The sequence below is a fragment of the Astatotilapia calliptera genome, chromosome 7, assembly GCF_964374335.1.
Source record: "Astatotilapia calliptera chromosome 7, fAstCal68.1, whole genome shotgun sequence".
Lineage (NCBI taxonomy): Eukaryota > Metazoa > Chordata > Actinopteri > Cichliformes > Cichlidae > Astatotilapia > Astatotilapia calliptera.
In genome coordinates, this window is record NC_137428.1 from 36808303 (window position 1) to 36832549 (window position 24247).

Here is a 24247-nt window from a genome sequence, read left to right on the forward strand (position 1 = left end):
CAGTTCCAGAATTATTTGCCTAATATTTATTGTGTATTTATGTCTTTAAATTGGCATAAATGGCATTCCATATAATGAAACCAATATGTTGTATTTTTATTATTGAGTGCGCTACCAATAACGTGCTTGTTATATAGAACATATCACATAATAATATCAACACAAAAACTTATTGATATTTAGTCACAGTATGGGCACATCGATGCACGTCTTAGCCAAAAAGATGAAAAATCCGAGGTCACAGAGAGTCCCTGAAAGCAGCTCGATCGTCTATTCTCCACCCTAAAGGAAGCCGTGCGACATCCATCAGACTCGCAGGACTCTCAGAGGTACTCTCGAGCTGTCCCCAGCCTGTAGCTCCAACAAACAGCCCGCTGGGACATCACGCTGCGCTCCGGGCAGGCTGCTGATCTCTGCCCGGATTTACCCCTCGAACAGGACTGTGGGAGCGATGCGACGTCTCGGAGGAGGAGGAGGAGACGAACTGGCCAGGCAGAAGCAGACACCTGAGAGGAGGATCTGAGTTTGTTTCTGTAACGTCAAAGAAAGGTGAGTGGCAAAAAGAAAAGAGCGGAATGTTTCCTGCGGGCTCGGCTGGTGCCTGGCGCAGACGCGTGTTTGCTTGTTGGTGTTCGGTGCGTGTTACTTGTCGTGTCCAGCATCGGTAGCAGGCAGGCGGTATGAGTCATAGCCCCGGCGCAGGGCTGCTGGAGGATCTGCTGAGGAGCAAAGTGTCTGCAGCCTCCAGACCAACAGTCTGTTATCAGCCCGCTGCACCTCTACGCCATTTACGCAAACGACTCTCGTGCATTTTCCTCTTTGGAGTCCGCGTGCACTGTGATCGTAGTTGGAGTCTGCGTGGGTGTTCACGCACGTGCAAATAAGTGACGTGATAGCTGCTTCACCTGACAGGCAGGTGTGTGAGAGTGAAATTCAGAAATGCTGCGTTAAACCTCAGGTTTGAAGCTGTGCTTCCGGTAAATGCGAAAGATAAAGCGATGTCTTGCACAACGGTGCGGCTCCAACTTTACAGCAACAGTTTGCTTTGAACCTTTTCATGTGTGGGGTTTGTTTTCTTTTTCCCACAAAGCAGTGGCCTGCTGAAGCCACCAGAAAGCGAACCACAGTTTGGTGTAGCCTGCATAGAAGACTCTGTTTCCGAAAGTTTATTTTAATGAGTTATTCTTGGCTCTGTATGATGTCACTTTTGGCTGTAAGCACAGAAACCTCACCCACCTGCTGTTCAAACCTTCTGTTTGCCAGGGGCACTCAGTCAGAGGTAAGGGTGGCCTTAAATTAATATGAGCTAAAATCAGAAAGTATAAGATAACCTGGCATTATTTACCTGTTAGAATCAACATGGAACAGCCATTATTAACTGGAAGGTTATGTGTTTGCATCTCCTCTGTCTCCCTGAAATATTATTTAGAAATGTGTTTCTTTAAATCTAATTGTACCCTTGTAGCTGAAGAACAACAGTCTCAGCAGGAATCGGTATCAGAAATTTTTATGGGAATTATATCAGCGTGTGATCGACTGGCGACCTCAACTAAAGTGTACTCCTACCTTTGGCCTGCTGCACTGTAATCATGCATGTAGTAAGAAAGTGCCTCAAAGGGATCAAGAGTAGCAAGGTGATGTATAAGTACCAGTCCATTTACCTTTTATCTTCTGTGTAAAATTTCTCTTTTTCCATAATGGAATTTAAACATAAAGGTTAGCCTTTTATTATTAAATCCTAACAGGTAAGCTAACTAAGATTGAGATCTCTTTTTCAAGAGAGGACTGCATACAAACATACACATGCAACATTCAAAAACTGACACAAAGAGCTGCACAGTTAAGGGACAAATGCATTATACACACAAATGAAGACCAACTCGTACAAGAACAGTTGCAGATAGACAAACGTAAAACCCTACAGAGAATGCAGCTTAATAGTTCTTTGGAGCTTGTTCCATTTATAGGCAGCAATGAATCTGAATCCAGTTTTCCCAAGCTCAGTGTGAACACGAGCTACAGATGATGTTTAAATGTCCTGAAACCTGACATTGTAGGTACTTTATTTAAATTCAGTCAAGGAGTTGAGGTAATAATAATAATAATGGATTGGATTTATATAGCGCTTTTCAATTCAATTATTCATTCACTCTCACATTCACGCACTGGTGGAGGCAGCTACAGTTGTAGCCACAGCTGCCCTGGGGCAGACTGACAGAAGCGAGGCTGCCATATCGTGCCATCGGCCCCTCTGGTAAGCAGACAAGCACCCTCTCTTCAGTTTGCTAGGGAGCATCATCCCACTTCTTCATAAAAGATACAATGGTGAGTATGAAAAGAACCACCTGTGATGAATTGCAATGCATTGTGAAACAGACTCGAGGTTTCAATGTCGATATGGAAGCATGCATAGAAACAATATCATCATAATCAAGCGCAGACAAACTGCGTTAAACGTCCCGGTGAGGTAATTAATATTCAGTTTTACTATAATTTAGAAGCCACTTTCAGTGGGTACTCTATTCACAAGGGGTCCCCACAGTGGGTGGCTCCGCATTTTTGATTATGCAGACTTTTATACCCTCCGCCTTCCTGATGCAACCCCAAAAGATTCATTTCTCTTCCCAGGGCTCAAATGGAGATCTTCTTATTAAACAAAAATATGAAAATGACTCTCCTACTCATTGTCAATGTGCATAATTTAAATAAGGTAAAGAGAATAGAAGTCTTGCTGGCCTATGCAAACAATTACAATTTTTTCATTTGCTTTAAATCCAGGTAAATTCACCTAATTTGAAAATGATATTTCATGTCCACACACAGATGAGGTGTGACAGTAATGAGTATTTTCTTCTTGGAGTCTTTGTTGACTCATAAATCAGTTTGTAAACAAAGATGGAAGGAGCAGAGGTAATTAGCGGAAGCAGCCTTTATTGGATGGGTAATGCGGTCGGCATCCCCCGAGCTGCTGGCAGCTTTATTGTTTCTGCAGAGTGAATCCAAGCTGATTTCTTGCTGATAGGCTCATAATGGAAATTACAAATAACATCTGACTTGCCGGCCTGTTATCTGTGCTGGTGTTAGTGTGCACACTAAAGGCCTCGGCTTCCTTAGAGTTGCTATTCATTTGGTCAAATTTCATAAAAAGACAAATTAATAAAGACGAATGAGGCGAAGGGAAAAGTTGCTCTTTGCTTGTGCTGTCAGGTCTGCTGTGATGTGAACTACTGATACAGAAAAACTGGTCAGTGAATTTTTAATCTTCAACAAAGCCAAGCAATGCCTGTGTATGTCTGTTAGCTAAAAATCCTTCTTAGATTTCAGTAATTCAGCTGAGGGGTAAAATGTGCAATGTAAATTACGTGTAGAATTTCACTGAATATTAATCCCTAAATGTGACCCCAGATCAGCTGTGAGTCACAGAAATGCCACAGTGTGACATGTGGGTGCATGAAATATACTTCTACAAAGGGAGGCTCTGAGATGGGACATGGTTAAATTCCATTTACTGGATATGAGTAAAACGGGGCTCTTTTACAGTTCATGGGAAGATGACATGACAGCCCGTGCGTTACACTTCACGTTTGTGCAGCAATTCGTCTGTGACAGAAGCTGAGTTAAATATAAAGATTGATCATCTGAGTTGTAAAAGCAAACTTGCATGCGTTTAGAGGCATCTTGTTATTTCATGCTCCATTATCGAGTTGTGGCGTAACCTCTTGATCACAAGCAGCATCTATGACGATCATCCAGTTATAAAGATTTAAATGAACAATTCAGACTTTAGACATGAGGTCACAATAAAGGTAAGAGAGAGAATCTCATCACATTTCATTGTCTTAAAGAAGCTCACATGACATGAAATTTTGTCACCATGAGACTCAGTGCTAGGGTTGAACACTTTTCGGTGAAGCTATCTGCTGCTAGCAGCAGGCTTGGTTATTTTTTTTTTCCTATTGTATTTAATGGCCTGACCTTTTCAGAATTCAGCCTGCTAAATAAATAGCAGGTAACATTTAATAGAAAATGTGAGCGTTTCTGAAAAGTTCTTGTTTGAGAACAATTTTAGAAAACTGTGTGGTTGTACTTCCTCCCCATTTAAAAGCCTGTGCTGTTGCCACTTGATTATTTCGAGGTTGTAAGGCATCCTTCTGAGTGCTTTGGTTAGGTCTGTGTATAATAATCCTAAACTGGTGACATTAGATGTTTTTGTACCATAAAGTTTTTTCCGTGGTTGTCGTCTTTGAAAAATGGTCGTAATCTCTGGATATTGGGATCGCAGCAGCTGACTGGAAAACTTAAACATATCAACCAGCCCGAGTTCATTTGACACTCTCTGTGGACACACGCATAGTGTTATTTTTCTAAGTATAGTAATGCATCTGAAGCATAGAGGTCTGTAGATTTGTGTGCAGAAACCTTTAAATTCATCTTGTCAGTGACCTGGTTGCTCACCTGTTAATCACAGTTTCTGGGTCAGTAACATGAGGAGTGTCCAGTGGGAATTTTTAAGGTGTCAATAAATCCTAATTTGGACAAATGGTTTCTCTTACCTGGGCAAACTCACAAAGCATCCCAACTGAATCTGAAGCAGAAATGCTTTTAAAGTGGGTTAAGTCATAAATAATCAGGTTTTTCATGTTTGTGTTTTGTACTCTCCTTCATTAACTTCTCTTTATTTTAAAGTCTCATCTGAAATGTGCATTGCAAACTAGGCTGGGCTATAAATGCTGTTTTATGGTTCATGCAACATCAAACTATTCTCGTTCCCAGGCGCTCAAAATCTTCAGTTTTACCAAAGATGCGGTATCGCAGAGATCTGCAGGTTCCATGATCTGGATCTCTCACTCCTAACTCTACTTTAAGATTTAAGATTTGAAGAGGCAGCACAGTGCCAACCAGCAGTCAAGAGAGTCAATGAGGTCAAAGCAGTTTCCCTGTAGGCTTTAATAGCACCAGAAATCGCTTTCCAACCACAGGCATTGCCACCTGGTGTCAGTTAAAAGCAGTGCTGGTTTAAGGCACTTAAATATTGGATCTTTCTTTCTATCTGTAGTGTTCTTTGTGCTTGGATGGGTTTTCTGTGGAAGCTTACAGTTTGTCCTGCTTTTGAAAAAACTTGAGGGCTAACAGTTTTCTCTGGTCCTCCATAATTTCTGTGTTGCTGGTCTGAGGTAACAATCATATGGAATCACAGTTGGATTAGACCGATTTCAAGATATACAGGCTTATGGAAGTTTCATGCCATTTCCCGAGTTGTATTGGCAGCTTCCGTTCTAAAGTCTGAAAATGCAGTTGGTACCTTTGAGGTTTATCCGGGAAGAATAGGGGCGCTCACGTTAGGTGTTTTGCTGTGATGATTCACAGTGACCTTTTGCCTCCAAGACAGTCTCCCTAACCACTCTGCCCTTTCCTTCTGGCTCTCTGTCACTCCCTCCCTCTCCTCCTCTTCTTCCTCCTGCCACCCACCTGCAGTGTATCGACCAGAAACAGCAGGATTCAGCCTTCCTAAGATGATTAATGCATAGATAAGATTTCCACTTGATAGCAAGGGCCTTGCTGCAGAAACACTCCTCTTCAGGTCGAGCATGGTGTCTGCGTGTTGGCTTTCCTGAGAGTATGGTCTGTCAGGAGAATTAACTTTTAGTTATACAAATGTTTCCTGGCAGAAATAATCGAGTTGAGTTGAAGCTCAATTGCTGGCTGGATCCAAAGATCCCACGTTTATTTTACAGCGTTAAAGAGCTGACTGGCACACCAGACCTGTCATGGATAATTAAGTGTATCTCTGTGATTTATCACAAATTTATGTGCTTATGATGCGCAGAAGCACTTCAGTTTTATTTTTACTTTAGAATTCCAGTTCATTCTCTGGACCTTCCTTTGCATAAGTCATCTGCTGCATATCAGAGACTAAATGACTCACACCAAAGGGCTGCAAGGCTTGAGGTGCAGATAGCACAGGGCTGAAAGTGATTACTGTTAAATATCCTTGGGATGCCGAACCTGCCTTCACTGTATACATTTTTATCTTTTAATTACTGACTCAAAAGGCATTTAAATTGTTGTACAACAACAGTTCCCAAATGGAGTGTTATGGCACACTAGTCTGCCTTGACGCGAGTCCAGGTGTACCGTGGGATTTTGTCATACATTATTGCACAAAATGTTATGAAGGAACTTTTTATTTACTGTACTGTATTTTGCAGGCACTCGTTTGTTAATAGCCTGCAAGCTGTTAAAGAAAAAAAACCTTGTCATAAGGAACCCATGTTCTTTTGTGCAGTGACTCAAGAGGCGAAAATATTAAAGTGTGACACATCAAGACCCTGAGAGATGGTCATGAGGATAGAAAATGTATGAGTGGAAAATCAAACAGTCAGTAAAAAACATTGTGAAGCTACTGGTCTATTGGAAGTCAAAAGCTCTCAGCCCAAGTGTATCATCTGCTGAGAGGAGCTGATGGTATCATGGTAGGAAGCAAACTGAAGAGGCACTAGGAACCCAAACATCCCTACTGAGTAAAACCCTAAAAGAATGTTGAGGCAGCTTTATGTGAAAGTGTCTGATAAGGCTGATGCAGGCGATTTCGATACCAGTGAAGCGCAGATTTGAAAAAGTACGCCTAAAAGCCATTTGGCTTTCCCTTTGGTGTGGCTTGGGCACAAAATGTGTAGAAAACCACTGAAGAAGATGCCACCAAAATGATCATCGAAATGATCAGCCAGCCTGAAAAAATGTTCTATCTGGATCCATGAATCGGTGATGGCTCAAAGTTTCGAGGATTAAGGCAAAGCAAAATGGCAAATGTGGCAAGAAAGTTGTCAAGAGGTAACACTCACACACATGCGCACACACAAACAAATGCTTGTCTCCCATTAAACCTATCCAATGGTTGTCTGCTTAAAGCTTCATAAATTATTTTAAATTTTGTTTTTCATTGACTGATTTTTAATTTAGTTTTTCAAGTTCACAAAATCATTTCAGTTTCACTTTTTTTCAGTGATGACATCTATTTTTCATTTAAAATCTCTTATTTTAGTTTACTAAACTTGTGACTTGTGTTGTCACATCTAGTTTTAGTTTTTAGTTTAGCTTTACTTAACCTTGGTATAAACAGTTCTGTGTTTTCAGTGTCTCAAAAACACCAAATTGCTGTGTGTTGAGAAATCTAATTGATAATTAAGTAAATCAAGTGTATTTTACTGAATAGGAACCCGCTTATGCTAATATTGCTAATATTTAAGTTTCCCCTTTTTTAAAATCATTAGCTCTTTAGCTTGATGTTTTAGTATTGGTTGGCATGACCATTATTTTAAATGCTGGTGAGTTTAAACACCGATCTGTGGTTTGAAACAGACTGAAAATGTTCACATATTAAACACAAATCAACATATTCAGAAATTGAATTAATAGTTTGTTAAAGCCGTACACGCGATTAATCTTTCTGCTTGGGTGTTTTAATGACTGTATTCTAGGGCTGGGCGATATGGCCTAAAATCCATATCACGGTATAATTTGAAGCGTGTGCAGTAACGATATATATCGCGATAGTCTTTTCTTTTGTATAACACTTTTTAAAAAAAATTTATTTATTTACTTTTTCCCCATTTTCTCAAAGTCGACAGTGCCTTATGTATGAATTCTGGTTATGCTTACTGTAGTACACGGCGCGCAGAAATCTGAAAGCCGCACCGTTTGATGGATTTCCGGAGCATTACGGCTGCCGTAGTCAGGAGCCTTGTGGAGTAATCTGGGTCCAAAGCTCCGTCCGCTTCAAGTCCCAAAGTCAAACGAACACTGAAGCATCACTGAGAGTTAAAAACTGTCTAAATTCTTTCATCTTTAATAAAATGATCAGTGTTGCTGCTTTACCAGGTGTAACAATTAAGTTTAATATCCACGGATGCATGACAAAAGAAGTTATTAAATTTAACAGAGTTAGAAGTTAACAGGAAGTTAGCTTGCTAGTTTCCATCTAAACATGATATGCCATGTTCTGACTGAGAGATTTCTGAAAAAAATTAAAGTACAGCTCTGCTATCACTTCCGACATTAATGAAGTGACTTTTGTAGGGTTATTGAAGTTGGACTAGCTGGTATATAATGATGTGCTACGTGATCGCTAGCAAAACAGCTACGTTAGTATAACATTAGCACAGTGCAACTGGAGGATGAACGCTAACTTTTTTCCACTCGCTAAAGGTTAACGTGAGGGTTTCTGGTAGCAAATGCAATTGCATGGCAGGATGCTATAAACTGACCAAACTTCAGTCAGGAGAACAACTGAGATAATCCATCCACAATACGAGGTTTGTCATTAATAATATTGCAACATGGGAATAGAGCAGCTGCGAGAGAATTCAGCTTTAATGAATCAATGGTACGGAAGTGGAGAAAGGGCAGTTTTTGGCTTTCCCCATATTCCAAAAGTGCTTAATCTCTTTGCTATTACTGTCGTCCGGCATAATTTGCAGATGTTGTTTGCAGCCGCTGTAATGCTTTCGACCAAAACAGGTGCAGCTTGATGACACCATCAACATGCGCTATTGCGGTAGGATAGAATAGAATTCAACTTTATTGTCATTGCACACGTCACAAGTACAAGACAACGAAATGCAGTTTGCATCCATCCAGAAGTGCTTTAGCCATGATATAGATATATTACAAAATATATATTAGCAATGATATAGGTATATAGATATATTACAGAAATGGGTCTGTTATAGGTATGTTACAATGACAGTTAAGATAAGTGAGATATGTGGATAATTTCTACAGAGGCTATATAAAGTGCTGGTGGTTGTGAGTGGTGGTTCAGTCCATGTTATTATTGTGTGTTTGAGGGTACAGTTGTCCATTGTGGGTGTGTGTATGTTCAGTCCATGTGTTAACGTGGGTCAGATATCAGGAGGCAGAGTTGAGGAGTCTGACAGCTGTGGGGAAGAAGCTGTTCCGGTACCTGGTGGTCTTAGTCCGGAGGCTCCTGTAGCGCCTCCCAGAGGGCAGGAGGGTGAAGAGTCCATGTGATGGGTGACTGGGGTCTCTGATGATTTTCCCAGCCCTTTTCAGACACCGCTTCCTGTAGATTTCCTTTATGGCAGGAAGTGTAAAGTGTATGTGTTAGTCCCCATAGGGAAATAGTTCCTCTGCATTTAACCCATTCACCCAGTGAAGCAGTGGGCAGCCACCAGTGCAGCGCCCGGGGAGCAGTGTGTAGGGACGGTACCTTGCTCAGGGGTACCTCAGGGTAGCCGTTCAGTGGAGTCGAACCCCCGACCTTCCGATCATGGGGCCACCACTCTACCTACTGAGCTATCCCTGCCCGGCGATGCGCTGGGCAGTTTTCACGACCCTCTGCAACGCCTTCCGGTCCGAGGCAGAGCAGTTCCCGTACCAGACTGTTATACAGTTGGTCAGGATGCTCTCGATGGTGCAACAATAGAAGTTCACCAGGATGTCTGTGGACAGGTGGTTCTTCCTCAGGAAGAAGAGGCGCTGGTGAGCCTTCTTGACCAGCTTGGAGCAGTTGATCATCCAGATGAGATCCTCGGAGATGTGGACACCCAGGAACTTGAAGCTGCTCACACGCTCCACAGCCGTCCCCTTAATGTGGATGGGTGGATGTGGGTCAGCATTCCTCCTGTAGTCCACGACGAGCTCCTTGGTCTTCTCAGTGTTGAGCAGCAGGTTGTTTGTGTCGCACCACTCAGCCAGATGATCCACCTCCTCCCTGTAGGCGGCCTCATCGTTGTCACTGATGAAGCCAATCACCGTGGTGTCATCTACAAACTTAATGATGATGTTGGAACCATCGGCAGGTCTGCAGTCATGGGTAAATAGGGAGTAGAGGAAAGGGCTCATCACACAGCCTTGTGGTACACCGGTGTTCATTGTGATTGTAGATGAGCAGTGGTTATCCAGCCGGACATGTTGGGGCCGGTTACACATGAGGGAACTGATGCCTAGGTCTGTCAGTTTCCTGATGAGTTGTGAGGGGAGGATTGTATTGAATGCTGAAATGAAGTCTGTAAACAGCATTCTGGCGTAGGTGTTGTTATTGTCCAGGTGTGAGGGGACGGAGTGCAGTGCGATGGAGACTGCATCCTCTGTGCTCCTGTTCTGGCGGTATGCGAATTGGTGGGGGTCCAGGGTGGGGGGAGACAGGATTTGAAGTGTGCTAGGACCAGCTACTCTAAGCACTTAGTGATGATGGGGGTGAGTGCTACTGGGCGGTAGTCATTGAGGCTTGATGGGTTGGAATTTTTGGGTATCGAGACGATGGAGGTGGATTTGAAGCAGGCCGGTACCACAGCGTGGGCCAAGGACAGGTTGAATATGTCTGTCAGCACTCCTGCAAGCTCCCCAGAACACGCTCTGAGAACACGCCCAGGGATGCCGTCAGGACCTACAGCCTTGTGGACATTGATCCTGCTCAGCACCACTCCTACATCAGTGGGGGAGAGAGTCAGTGGGTGGTGGTCCAGCGTCACGTCTGCTTTGGTTGTAGTTGTTGGAATTCCCTCGCTCAAAACAAGCATAAAAGTTGTTGAGCTCGTTGAGGAAGGAGACATCAGAGGATGCGGGGGAGGGTTTGGTGGTCCTGTAGTCTGTAATGGTCTGGAGTCCTTGGCACATGCGTCGGGAGTTGGAGTTGGAGAAGTCTTCTTCTACCTTCTTTTCGTAATAGCGTTTGGCTTTTTTGATACCCCTCTTTAGCTTAGCCCTAGCTGTACTGTAGGCGTGTGCATCTCCTGACCTAAAGGAGGTCTTGCGGGCTTTCAGGAGGAGACGAACATCCCGGTTCATCCAAGGCTTCTGGTAGAGTGGTATAGTCAAAATCTCTACCGTTGGCCAAATTTATATCGTTTCTACCATATACCGTTTATAACGCCCACCCCTACTGTATTCATAGCTTTATCACAGAGAAATATTATCAGTAACTGAAGGCTGGTTTTTACTTTGGTGACATATTAACAAATGTTTAATGTGTCTGCCATTAAGACATGAGTTGGATGTGCTATACTTTAAAATTTGTTCCAGCTGTTGTATTGTGACTGTTTAGCAGCTGTCAGGGACTCAAGTGAATGTAGACATCTGCTTTTTGGTTCAAAACATCCTTGAAACGTAACATTTTCTCATTTTTTTTTTTTTTTTTTTTAATTTTTTTTCCTCTCTCTCTTGTGACTGACTGAGCTCACTTGATTAAATTCAAAACAGCGCTCCCTACAATGCCATATTTTTACAATTATCAACACAGTTGTTAGACTGTTAACTGATGCAGTTAGTTTAATAACTGGTAAATTGCCTTTACAAATGAAAGAGAAAACAGTAAATTGGTTAATAATGAAAACTGGTGCCAGCGACCAGTCACAAACCTGTGTATAGTTAAACTCTCTGTAGTTTTTCGAGTTGTATTTTGGTTTGAGGATAAAGATGCTGTGACACATTCAGGTTAACGATTTGATCTCAAGGGTCTCACTCGGTTCAGCCAGTCAGTCTGTATAATTTACAGCTGGATAAACAGGATGAGAGAGGAGGATTTCAAAGGCATGGGATGCCAAACATGGACTACCATACATACAAAGAATCTCATAATATCTGAACAATGCTATTTTAAAAAAAATATTTTTTTACAATATTGTCCTCACCAGAAAAATTTAAGTAACTGCACAAACTGCTGCAAGGTTTATTTTCTTAAGTGTGGAACCTGTGAGTCTTCTCTATTGAGATGAACAGCGATCTGATACAGATTCAACACTTAAAGGTAGGGCTGCTCAATTAATCGAATTTTAATCACGATTACGATCTGGGCTTTCAACGATCATTAAAAATGACTGAGCCGATTATTAGCCCCTCCCTCATTTATCCGCGACACCTTAAAGGCCGGTCCATGAAAATATTGTCGGGCATAAACCGGTCCGTGGCGCAAAAAAGGTTGGAGACCGCTGATTAAGAGGACCCGAGGGAAGCTCGGAAAGCTAAGCAGAAGTTATTTGGAGAGTGACTGCCGTTGGTTGAAAAGAGAGTTTAAAAAAAAAAACTTCAGTGGTGTTGCACACTATTTTATATTATTTTTTTAAAGTCATTGTTAACCCTTTAAAGCCCGTTTTGCGTAACTATTGTTAAATCCCTGTAGAACCTGAACCGTTTAAGCTAGCGCAATAATTTGTTTTGCATATGAAACCGGAGGAGTTGTACTTACATCTGATGCCATCAGGTTGTCCTCGGTCACGGTTTCGTTCCACATATAGCTTTGCAAAAATTGCATAAAAAGCGCTTGCAGGAACAAAAACATAATATTCCAGAAACACGTTTTGCCGTTCCTATCAGCTGTTCGTAACACTTCCCACAGTGAAATGATGCACATGCTGTTTTCTTTGCAAATTTGCATCATAGGATTGTTTTTTGTTTTTCCTTCAGTATATAAAAATTGCTGTATCTCCAAAATAAAACTATGAAGACACTCAAAATAAATTTCCTGTTGTTGTAAACTATTTTTTGCAACTTTATTGTATTTAAAGTTTTGAGGGATAAACCTCTTAAATTTCTCCAAGTAGAAATATATGTAAACAAAACAAAAGCGATTTTCAATTTTTTTTGTAGTTTATTGCACTTTTTTGCAATTTATGTAATTACTATGGACTTAATGCATACATATTATTAAAATATGGGCTATAACAGTTGTATTGATGTATAGCAACTTGAAATGCTCCCACAAATGGCACTACAGCATGTAAAAAAATAATATAAGCTCTGGTGGACTTGGTTCTATAGTAGGTCTTAAAGGGTTAAATAAATATCGTCAAATAATCGTGATCTCAATTTCAGTGAAAATAATCGTGATTATCATTTTTGCCATAATCGAGCAGCCCTACTTAAAGGTTCCAGATGCGATTTTTATCTCCTTAATTTCCTCTAAATGAATAGAGAGCAGGCCACATCTGGCTGTAACACTTATCAGTTTTCAGTTTACTTTTCAGGGTTATGACTTTTCTTCAGTCACATCTTAGTTGCTCAATTTTTATCCAATTTTCACGGTGGTGTAAAGAGGTCAAAATCTGGAACTATTGCCATCGTCCAAATATATGGTCCTGACTGCAAAAGCTGAATTATTGGTGACAGTGTTTAGTGCCGGACTGACTTGCTGGTCAGCTCTCCTCCTAACACATTAAAATACAGCCCAAAAAAAGTTTTTCTCTGCTTTAGGCAGAGAGATGGAGGCTGTACAGACTGAAAGGGTAAGAACAGGAAATCTTTGGCTGACTGCAGGATCTGAAAGCACAGAAGAATCAATAATGAAGACTGCTCTTCTGGACAGTAAATCAGCTCGGCGGTACATTTTCTCCTTGCAGCTGCCACTTTTATCCTTGCTCATAAATACCAGGATTACAACTTCTCATGATGGGGAACTCCTTGCTGGGTACTGCCGTTTTTAATGATTGTGACTAACATCGATTCTTATACTAAAGAGGCACTATGGTTCTCTGAGGCTTACGCATGATATACAGGGAGTGCAGAATTATTAGGCAAATTAGTATTTTGTCCACATCATCCTCTTCATGCATGTTGTCTTACTCCAAGCTGTATAGGCTCGAAAGCCTACTACCAATGAAGCATATTAGGTGATGTGCATCTCTGTAATGAGAAGGGGTGTGGTCTAATGACATCAACACCCTATATCAGGTGTGCATAATTATTAGGCAACTTCCTTTCCTTTGGCAAAATGGGTCAAAAGAAGGACTTGACAGGCTCAGAAAAGTCAAAAGTAGTGAGATATCTTGCAGAGGGATGCAGCAGTCTCAAAATTGCAAAGCTTCTGAAGCGTGATCATCGAACAATCAAGCGTTTCATTCAAAATAGTCAACGGGGTCGCAAGAAGCGTGTGGAAAAACCAAGGCGCCAAATAACTGCCCATGAACTAAGAAAAGTCAAGCGTGCAGCTGCCAAGATGCCACTTGCCACCAGTTTGGCCATATTTCAGAGCTGCAACATCACTGGAGTGCCCAAAAGCACAAGGTGTGCAATACTCAGAGACATGGCCAAGGTAAGAAAGGCTGAAAGACGACCACCACTGAACAAGACACACAAGCTGAAACGTCAAGACTGGGCCAAGAAATATCTCAGACTGGTTTTTCTAAGGTTTTATGGACTGATGAAATGAGAGTGAGTCTTGATGGGCCAGATGGATGGGCCCGTGGCTGGATTGGTAAAGGGCAGAGAGCTCCAGTCCGACTCAGACGCCAGCAAGGTGGAGGTGGAGTACTGGTTTGGGCTGGTATCATCAAAGATGAGCTTGTGGGCCTTTTCGGGTTGAAGATGGAGTCAAGCTCAACTCCCAGTCCTACTGCCAGTTTCTGGAAGACACCTTCTTCAAGCAGTGGTACAGGAAGAAGTCTGCATCCTTCAAGAAAAACATGATTTTCATGCAGGACAATGCTCCATCACACGCGTCCAAGTACTCCACAGCGTGGCTGGCAAGAAAGGGTATGAAAGAAGAAAAACTAATGACATGGCCTCCTTGTTCACCTGATCTGAACCCCATTGAGAACCTGTGGTCCATCATCAAATGTGAGATTTACAAGGAGGGAAAACAGTCCACCTCTCTGAACAGTGTCTGGGAGGCTGTGGTTGCTGCTGCACGCAATGTTGATGGTGAACAGATCAAAACACTGACAGAATCCATGGATGGCAGGCTTTTGAGTGTCCTTGCAAAGAAAGGTGGCTATATTGGTCGCTGATTTGTTTTTGAATGTCAGAAATGTATATTTGTGAATGTGGAGATGTTATATTGGTTTCACTGGTAAAAATAAATAATTGAAATGGGTATATATTTGTTTTTTTTAAGTTGCCTAATAATTCTGCACTCCCTGTATAGGTGTTGTTTCTCTGAGCTTGCGTTGTGGCTTCCACCCATGAGACCAGGTAGCATCTCGCTAATTTTGGCTGATTATTCAATTAATTGTGAAATAATTTTGCAGGTTAAACAATAATTAATACTTCTAGCATTAATTTAAAGATAAAGACATTCAGGGCTTAAGCATAACACCATGAAGCCATTGTAGCTGTGGCATTGTGACAGTACTGCAACCACATATGTAGGTAAAGCTTCAGTCCAAAATGAAAGTCATATCTTATTAAATAGACTGTGATATGAAACCATTGATAAAGATCATAAACCCAGCCCAAATGCTTCTGCTAAGGTCACAGATCACAAGAAAGGTCATTCCCCCCCCAAAGTTCATCTAAAAAACATCTCCAAAGCAACAGGTGGCAATATAAGCCTAACCTTGAAGAAATGTAGTGCAACAAACAATTATATGGCACACAGTCTGACGTGAATTGAAGATAAAGATGAACACCAGTGACTTTTGCTAGAACACCTTTGATGTTGTCTGCATGTAAATGCAAAAACATGTTTGGTTTTTTTTCTAAAGTCTTCACTTTTGAAGGAGTTCTTCCAGAAGCTCAGTTTTGAGTCATCCAAAAAGCTGTTTATGTGTGGACGAAAGCCAAAATGCATAGAAAAGGCTAGGTTTGCCAAAATACCTGTGCACCTAGGGATGTGGCCAAGGAGTCGCCTCCTGCTGGCCATTAGAGTGAATGTGCTCAGTCTTCAGAAAGAGCCTATGTCCATGTTTTATATTCAGAGCAGCACTTCTTTTTTTAGACCTCACGCTGCTTGCTGCTTATTATGTTTCATAATAATCACTGCACATGTGAACATTATTTAATACTTATTAGAAGATGAAAGCATCATAATCAACAAGGGAGCCAGAGAGCTGAGGTCATTTTTTAATTTTTTTATTTTTTGGTAGATCAACTGACCATGAATTAATAAACCATAAAGAAAGGAGAAATGTGGCACTGCCAAGGATGCTCGTGGGACTAAACACAATCTCCACTTTTCTTTGTCTCTTTCATTTGTTCTTTCTTTGCTTCTTTATGTCTTTCATGTGATAGACTGTGTTGATTTGCTGCTTGAAAGTCTGAGGCTAAATTATCCTCTGACAACCCTCCTCTGCCTTTCTCTTTTCTGTTCTTCTTCCTATACACGCCTGTCTGTCAAACAAGGGCTTAGCATGCTTGGCAGGTAGGGATTTTTTTTTTCTTTTTTTTTTTTTCCCCCTTTAGTCTTTGCACCAATCAGACTTTGACTCAGCGATGTGGGCACCTGGAAGCAGAAGGCCTAGAAAGCATTTTTAATGTCCTCTTGTTTTGGGGGAAACCTTGACATTTTGATTTTTCTGCACTTTTTTTTTTTTTTTAATATATTGGCTCCCTGCTCTCTCCACTTTGACAGGCAGAAGTCAGGCCTGCAGAGTGGTTCTTTATTAAACTCTGCTGCTTTGACATTTTGTGATTGGGTGCCATCTTTTTTTCTTTCTTTTTTTTCTTTCTTTTTTTTTTTTTCTTCTCTCTCTCCCTCTGTCTTTCCCCCCTTGTGACTATGTGGGAGGAAAAGATGTCAGTTTTGGCACTTCAGTAGGACACTTCTGAAAATTTGGATTTATCTTTCTTTAATGACACAGCTAAATTGAGCCAGAAGATGATTAAAAATGAGTGTAGAATGTAAAATGTCTAAATCGTCCAAGAATTGCCTTGAAATTTTAACTGGAGCCGATTTTCCTTCTCATTAGTCAACAAACCAAGCTTATGAAGAAGAAATTAAATTCATTGCTACCTATTGTTTTTGCTTCATGCATACTGGCACCAGAATAAATGATGTAGTTTAAAAAACAAAACAAAAACAACTGAACAAGGTGCTAGTTAAATCTTCACCTTTCACACTGTCACCTTGCCTATTACAGCCTACTTGTTAATGTCTTAAACACTTGCTGGAATTTATGAGACATTTTTCCAGAAAATAATTTGCTATAGAAGAGACTGTAAATATGGCCTGCTGAAGATTCTGTTTTATGAAATCTGAATTTTTAGTCCTCATAAGTGACAACAACATTTGTACAACGTTAAATGTCCATCACGGCTCAGGCCATGAACACAAAAGCCACACATTCCTTAGATTGTGATGTTTTGTTGCGAGTGGCATCCAATCAGAAGACAGTTGCATCAAAGCGAATCATCCAAAGAAACCACTAAGTTGGCTAATATGTTTATTTGTAACCTGCTGTTAGGCTAACATGTTTTATCAAAAAAAAAGTGTCTCAAAATGGTTAGTTTATTATTTTATGTGAATGTTATTAACCATAATTCATGTCCCAGTGTGGCCTACGTCACATTAATGCTTAATTCTGTTTGCGCCTTTTGTCGGTGGATGTGCTGTTTGAACAGCAGCTCAGCTTTGGTTTCCTGTGATAAGAGATAACATCAATGCTGAAAGACAAACCCCTTGACATGAAGCATGCACATAAATATAGTTTGATTCAACTATCCACAAAAGCGAAATTTGGATGTTTGGCTAACCTACTGGCTAATAAACTAAGATAATTAATATACATTTTAATTTAAGGCTACCTTAAACAGGACTTTTTTTTTTCCCATACCAGTGCTAGTATCAATTCTCTTTAGGTTTCTTTCTTTATCAGTTTCACTAGTGATTCCTATTCAGCTTTAAATGTAGAAAAAAGTAGGTCTACACAGATTTTCAGCCTCAAGCCAACCATCTTTGAATCAGAACGAAGTTCATAAATGGAGTAGGAAAAAAGCATGTAGGTAACTCGGGTGTGCAAAAAAACTTGCTTTGAGTCTGACATTGTTATTTTTGTGATGGCAACTTGTTTGAAAAACATACCAGAATTGATGAAAGGAACTGATAAGCTGGGAAGCAAGTCATCCTGATGGATCAGTGCAATGTGGTGCTGGTTCTAGCTGGAAAATTGCTCTTGGTTTAGAATAAGAACAAAAACAAAACATCACTTTGTTTTTTGTGAACCTTTGGCAGACATGATATTCACATTCTGATACATCACAATGTTTTAAATGTTTTATGCTTAATTTTATTTATTCTTCAATGTTTTCAGAGTCTGTATTTGACAGCTAAGCAGCCTGAATCTTTGCTGTAAAAGGAAGAAGCAGATTACAAACTAATTGAAGCCTATTAATAATGAATGTAACCCGCAGCAGTGGATGTAGGGTATTCACAGAAATATCACTCTGTGTGTGTGCGTGCGTGCGTGCGTGCGTGCTTGCTTGCTTGCTTGGACATCTGTGCTTACTGCAAGTTTGTATTCTCCCAAGCTTAAGTGCAAGCTGCTGTGGTTATGAATCAAATGACCTCCCTGCAAGCTTGCAAGAAATAAATCTGTGAAGCATAATTGCTTACTGTGTTTCTTTCATGGTGCTATATATCAGAAAATTGTCTTTAAGGTCATGGTAATGATTCAGTCATATCACGGAGTCTTAGCCATAATAAATAGTAGATATGTAGTTAAATATGAACAGCACACTTCACTTAGAGTGAAATAATTATTATTGCAGAAGGCTAAGTGTAAACAACAATATATTAATCATAATCTAAGAAAAATTGAGCTTGTATGCAAATACAGCAATATCCTGCCACAGCAATTGGTTCTTATCAATAATTTAATGAATCTGGAGCCTGATGTAGCATTCCTGCTGTCAGGCGGCATGTCGCGTTCTTCATTTCAGCTTGAGTAGTTCTGTTTCACCTCCTACTTCATCACTTTGCGGTTAAAATTGGGGCGCTACTACGACCTGCAAATTGCCAAACATTACTTTGCACCTCTGCAAAGACAGAAGCCAGTTTGATAGTATATTTGTGCCAAGATTGAGTATTTTCCCACTAGAATTTGTTTTCTGTCAGCAAGAACAATGGGATGTTTGTATTTGGAGTGAGAATGGCTAAGAATTGAAGTTTGTTTTTGTTTTTTGTTTTCTTTCTTTTTCGAATAGTCACTATTCGGGGCAATGTTTCAGCTGATATAAATTATATATACCAATAAACTATAAGATTAAACCACTTGCCTAATACTGTGCAGACACAGGAACGCTGAATGGTTGAAGGACAGAGGAGGGTAGGAGATCTTTTCCTGTGGAGTGGGTAGATGCTTGGTCAACATCTTGCAATTGGGGATGTCACGTTACCATACATAAGCTCCTTTTTCGTTAAGGTTTGAAAGTTATTAAAGTTGTTTTCAATCACTACCATAATGGTGGCAGACAGTTTATTTAAATTATTAACATTATCTTTTCTTGAGAGGATGCGGATTGAAATATTAGGATGGGTAATGAGTAGCTTGCTAACATCACTACAAGGTATAACATTAGTTACATTAGTTAATTTTAGTTGATTTTGAAGTGGCAATGACAGCTGTCTCAAACAAAAGGGTAACATTTCAGAATAACACAATAACTGCCCCGTGTCTAACATTATGTTGGTTCCCCTTTTGCTACCAAAAAGTCCATGCCTCTGACCTGTTGACTCCACTAGAACCCTGGCAGTGTGCTGTGATATCTGGCACCAAGATGTTAGCAACAGATCCTTTAAGCTCTATAAGATGCAAAGTGATGCCTCCATGGAGCAAACTTGTTTGTCCAGCACATCCCACAAATGCTTGATTGGACAGAGATCTGGAGAACTTGGAGGCCAGGACAACACCTCAAACTCATTGTTGTGCTCCTAAAACCATCTCTGAATCATTATTGTTTTGATGGAGGGCGCATTATCCAGACCGACCTCTAAGCTCCCGTTCCTGTATACAATTCTTGAGAGGATGGTTCTTTTACAACTCCAGGCTTATTTGGATGTGAATGACATTATTGATAAATTCCAGTCTGCCTTTAAACCACGTCACAGCACTGAAACAGCGTTGCTTAGGGTCCTTAATGATCTTCTTCTAATTGCTGATACTGGACGCTCTGCGGTCCTAGTTCTATTGGATTTAGTTCAGTTCATTTTTATTTCAAACATTTCAAACATGTGCCTTCACAATCATTACAAAATATCATTCCATTATTTGTTTGAAAAGGAGTAGGCTGAAGTATTTACTTATTTGTCCCTACCCCCTCAAGTTTATCCTCTGCTTTTGACATGGTGGATCACAACATCTTATTAGTGAGGCTTGAGCATACTGTAGGCATTAGAGGTGTCGCCTTGATTGGTTTAAATCATACCTCTCCAATAGGTCCTTCTCGGTCAACCTGGGCACCTGTTCCTCCTCCGCTGCACCTGTCTGCTGTGGCGTGCCTCAAGGATCTGTGCTGGGCCCTATTCTCGTCTCGCTGTATATTTTCTCCCTCTAGGTGCAATCTTTGAGAAATACAATATCGCTTTTCACTGTTATGCTGACGATATACAGATCTACTTTGAACTAGCTGATGATCCTCCTCTGTCTCTGCACTGCTTTCGAGAGTGCATGTGTGAGGTCAAAGAATGGCTCTTAGGAGACTTTTATCTTAAATGATAAGAAAACTGAAATCGTGGTATTTGATAGTAATATTCCTCGCGGTCAACTTCGTGATGCCTTTGGTTCCCTTGCCAGCTCCCTCTCTGACACTGTTAGCAATTTGGGCGTGTTGCTGGACAGCTCATTTAAATTTGATAAACAAGTGTCCGCTGTAGTTAGATCTAGTTTCTACCAACTACGTCTCATTTCTAAGGCTAGGCATTATGTTCTGCATAAGGACCTGGAAAAGCTTGTTCACGCCTTTGTGACCTTTAGGCTGGACTACTGCAACTCCCTTTATTTCGGTCTTCATTCTGCCCCTTCTTAATAAACTGCAAACTGTTCAAAACGCGGCAGCACGGGGAGGTTTGCCTCTATTACCCCTGTTCTAACTGACCTGCACTGGCTACCCATTAAATACCGCATCCAGTTTAAAATACTGCTGCTTACTTTTAAAATGATCAACAACACAGCCACAAGCTACCTTTTATTGAACTCCTTAGTCCATACATTCCCGCTAGAGCACTAAAATCATCTACTCAGTTACTCCTGGTTCAGCCAAGATCTCGGCTGAAGTCTACAGGGAGTGCAGAATTATTAGGCAAATGAGTATTTTGTCCACATCATCCTCTTCATGCATGTTGTCTTACTCCAAGCTGTATAGGCTTGAAAGCCTACTACCAATGAAGCATATTAGGTGATGTGCATCTCTGTAATGAGAAGGGGTGTGGTCTAATGACATCAACACCCTATATCAGGTGTGCATAATTATTAGGCAACTTCCTTTCCTTTGGCAAAATGGGTCAAAAGAAGGACTTGACAGGCTCAGAAAAGTCAAAAGTAGTGAGATATCTTGCAGAGGGATGCAGCAGTCTCAAAATTGCAAAGCTTCTGAAGCGTGATCATCGAACAATCAAGCGTTTCATTCAAAATAGTCAACGGGGTCGCAAGAAGCGTGTGGAAAAACCAAGGCGCCAAATAACTGCCCATGAACTAAGAAAAGTCAAGCGTGCAGCTGCCAAGATGCCACTTGCCACCAGTTTGGCCATATTTCAGAGCTGCAACATCACTGGAGTGCCCAAAAGCACAAGGTGTGCAATACTCAGAGACATGGCCAAGGTAAGAAAGGCTGAAAGACGACCACCACTGAACAAGACACACAAGCTGAAACGTCAAGACTGGGCCAAGAAATATCTCAAGACTGGTTTTTCTAAGGTTTTATGGACTGATGAAATGAGAGTGAGTCTTGATGGGCCAGATGGATGGGCCCGTGGCTGGATTGGTAAAGGGCAGAGAGCTCCAGTCCGACTCAGATGCCAGCAAGGTGGAGGTGGAGTACTGGTTTGGGCTGGTATCATCAAAGATGAGCTTGTGGGGCCTTTTCGGGTTGAAGATGGAGTCAAGCTCAACTCCCAGTCCTACTGCCAGTTTCTGGAAGACACCTTCTTCAAGCAGTGGTACAGGAAGAAGTCTGCATCCTTCAAGAAAAACATGATTTTCATGCAGGACAATGCTCCATCACACGCGTCCAAGTACTCCACAGCGTGGCTGGCAAGAAAGGGTATGAAAGAAGAAAAACTAATGACATGGCCACCTTGTTCACCTGATCTGAACCCCATTGAGAACCTGTGGTCCATCATCAAATGTGAGATTTACAAGGAGGGAAAACAGTACACCTCTCTGAACAGTGTCTGGGAGGCTGTGGTTGCTGCTGCACGCAATGTTGATGGTGAACAGATCAAAACACTGACAGAATCCATGGATGGCAGGCTTTTGAGTGTCCTTGCAAAGAAAGGTGGCTACAGTGGGGCAAAAAAGTATTTAGTCAGCCACCGATTGTGCAAGTTCCCCCACCTAAAATGATGACAGAGGTCAGTAATTTGCACCAGAGGTACACTTCAACTGTGAGAGACACAATGTGGGGAAAAAAAAATCCATGAATCCACATGGTAGGATCAGTCGTCCTGTCCCCTTGGCAGAAAAACAGCCCCATAGCATGATGTTTCCACCCCCATGCTTCACAGTAGGTATGGTGTTCTTGGGATGCAACTCAGTATTCTTCTTCCTCCAAACACGACGAGTTGAGTTTATACCAAAAAGTTCTACTTTGGTTTCATCTGACCACATGACATTCTCCCAATCCTCTGCTGTATCATCCATGTGCTCTCTGGCAAACTTCAGACGGGCCTGGACATGCACTGGCTTCAGCAGCGGAACACGTCTGGCACTGCGGAATTTGATTCCCTGCCGTTGTAGTGTGTTACTGATGGTGACCTTTGTTACTTTGGTCCCAGCTCTCTGCAGGTCATTCACCAGGTCCCCCCGTGTGGTTCTGGGATCTTTGCTCACCGTTCTCATGATCATTTTGACCCCACGGGATGAGATCTTGCGTGGAGCCCCAGATGGAGGGAGATTATCAGTGGTCTTGTATGTCTTCCATTTTCTGATGATTGCTCCCACAGTTGATTTTTTTCACACCAAGCTGCTTGCCTATTGTAGATTCACTCTTCCCAGTCTGGTGCAGGTCTACAATACTTTTCCTGGTGTCCTTTGTTACACCCCGGCCTAGGCAACCGGGGTGCAACGTAGAAAAGCAAAGATAAGGAAAATAAAACTACGAAGAAAAACACTAAGGCTCTCCACCAAAATCCCAAAAAGTGTCTCAAAACGAATTTATTTACATCAAAACACAAAACGTCAAACTATTTACAACGGGGGGGAAGATCGCGACCATGACATACAGAAACACAGGGCTTAAATACATAGAAGGAGCAATCAGGGAATGGACCACAGGAGGGAAACACAGCCGGGGCAAATTAGAACTAACGAGACAAGGAAACGTAAACTGAACACACTAAGATGACACAGACTTTCAAAGTAAAGTAGGAAACACATAACAGTCACGCAAAAACAAAACACTGACAACACCGAAACGTAACACCTTCGAAAGCTCTTTGGTCTTGGCCATGGCGGAGTTTGGAGTCTGACTGTTTGAGGCTGTGGACAGGTGTCTTTTATACAGATGAGTTCAAACAGGTGCCATTCATACAGGTAATGAGTGGGGGACAGAAAAGCTTCTTACAGAAGACGTTACAGGTCTGTGAGAGCCAGAGATTTTCCTTGTTTGAGGTGACCAAATACTTATTTTCCACCCTGATTTACGAATAAATTCTTTACAAATCCTACCATGTGAATTCATGGATTTTTTTTTTTTTCACATTCTGTCTCTCACAGTTGAAGTGTACCTCTGGTGCAAATTACTGACCTCTGTCATCATTTTAAGTGGGGGAACTTGCACAATCGGTGGCTGACTAAATACTTTTTTGCCCCACTGTATATTGGTCGCTGATTTGTTTTTTTGTTTTTGAATGTCAGAAATGTATATTTGTGAATGTGGAGATGTTATATTGGTTTCACTGGTAAAAATAAATAATTGAAATGGGTATATATCTGTTTTTTGTTAAGTTGCCTAATAATTATGCACAGTAATAGTCACCTGCACACACAGATATCCCCCTAAAATAGTTAAAACTAAAAACAAATTTAAAAACTAGTTCCAAAAACATTCAGCTTAGATATTAATGAGTTTTTTTGGGTTCATTGAGAACATGGTTGTTGTTGTTCAATAATAAAATTATTCCTCAAAAATACAACTTGCCTAATAATTCTGCACTCCCTGTAGAGGTGACCGTGCGTTTGCCTTGGCTGCACCAGATTTATGGAATAACCTTCCTATTTCTATCCACGTCTGATTCTTTCCAATCATTTAAATCGCAGTTAACAACCTATTTATTTAACCTTGCCTTCTCATTAATGCCTGTATATGATCCCTAAACTTACTCTATTTTACCTTTCATACATATCTTTTGTTTTTTTTGCTT

The 24247-nt window shown here is 41.1% G+C and overlaps 1 protein-coding gene across 1 annotated transcript in view; it reads left to right on the forward strand.

The window, feature by feature from the left end:
* Positions 1-273: 273 nt before the first annotated feature.
* The window catches only part of rab27b (RAB27B, member RAS oncogene family), a 77854-nt gene continuing 53880 nt past the window's right edge, over positions 274-24247 (forward strand). The window contains exon 1 of the mRNA XM_026174483.2: positions 274-549. The gene's annotated coding sequence lies outside the window, so the exon portion shown is untranslated. The remainder of the gene's footprint in view (positions 550-24247) is intronic.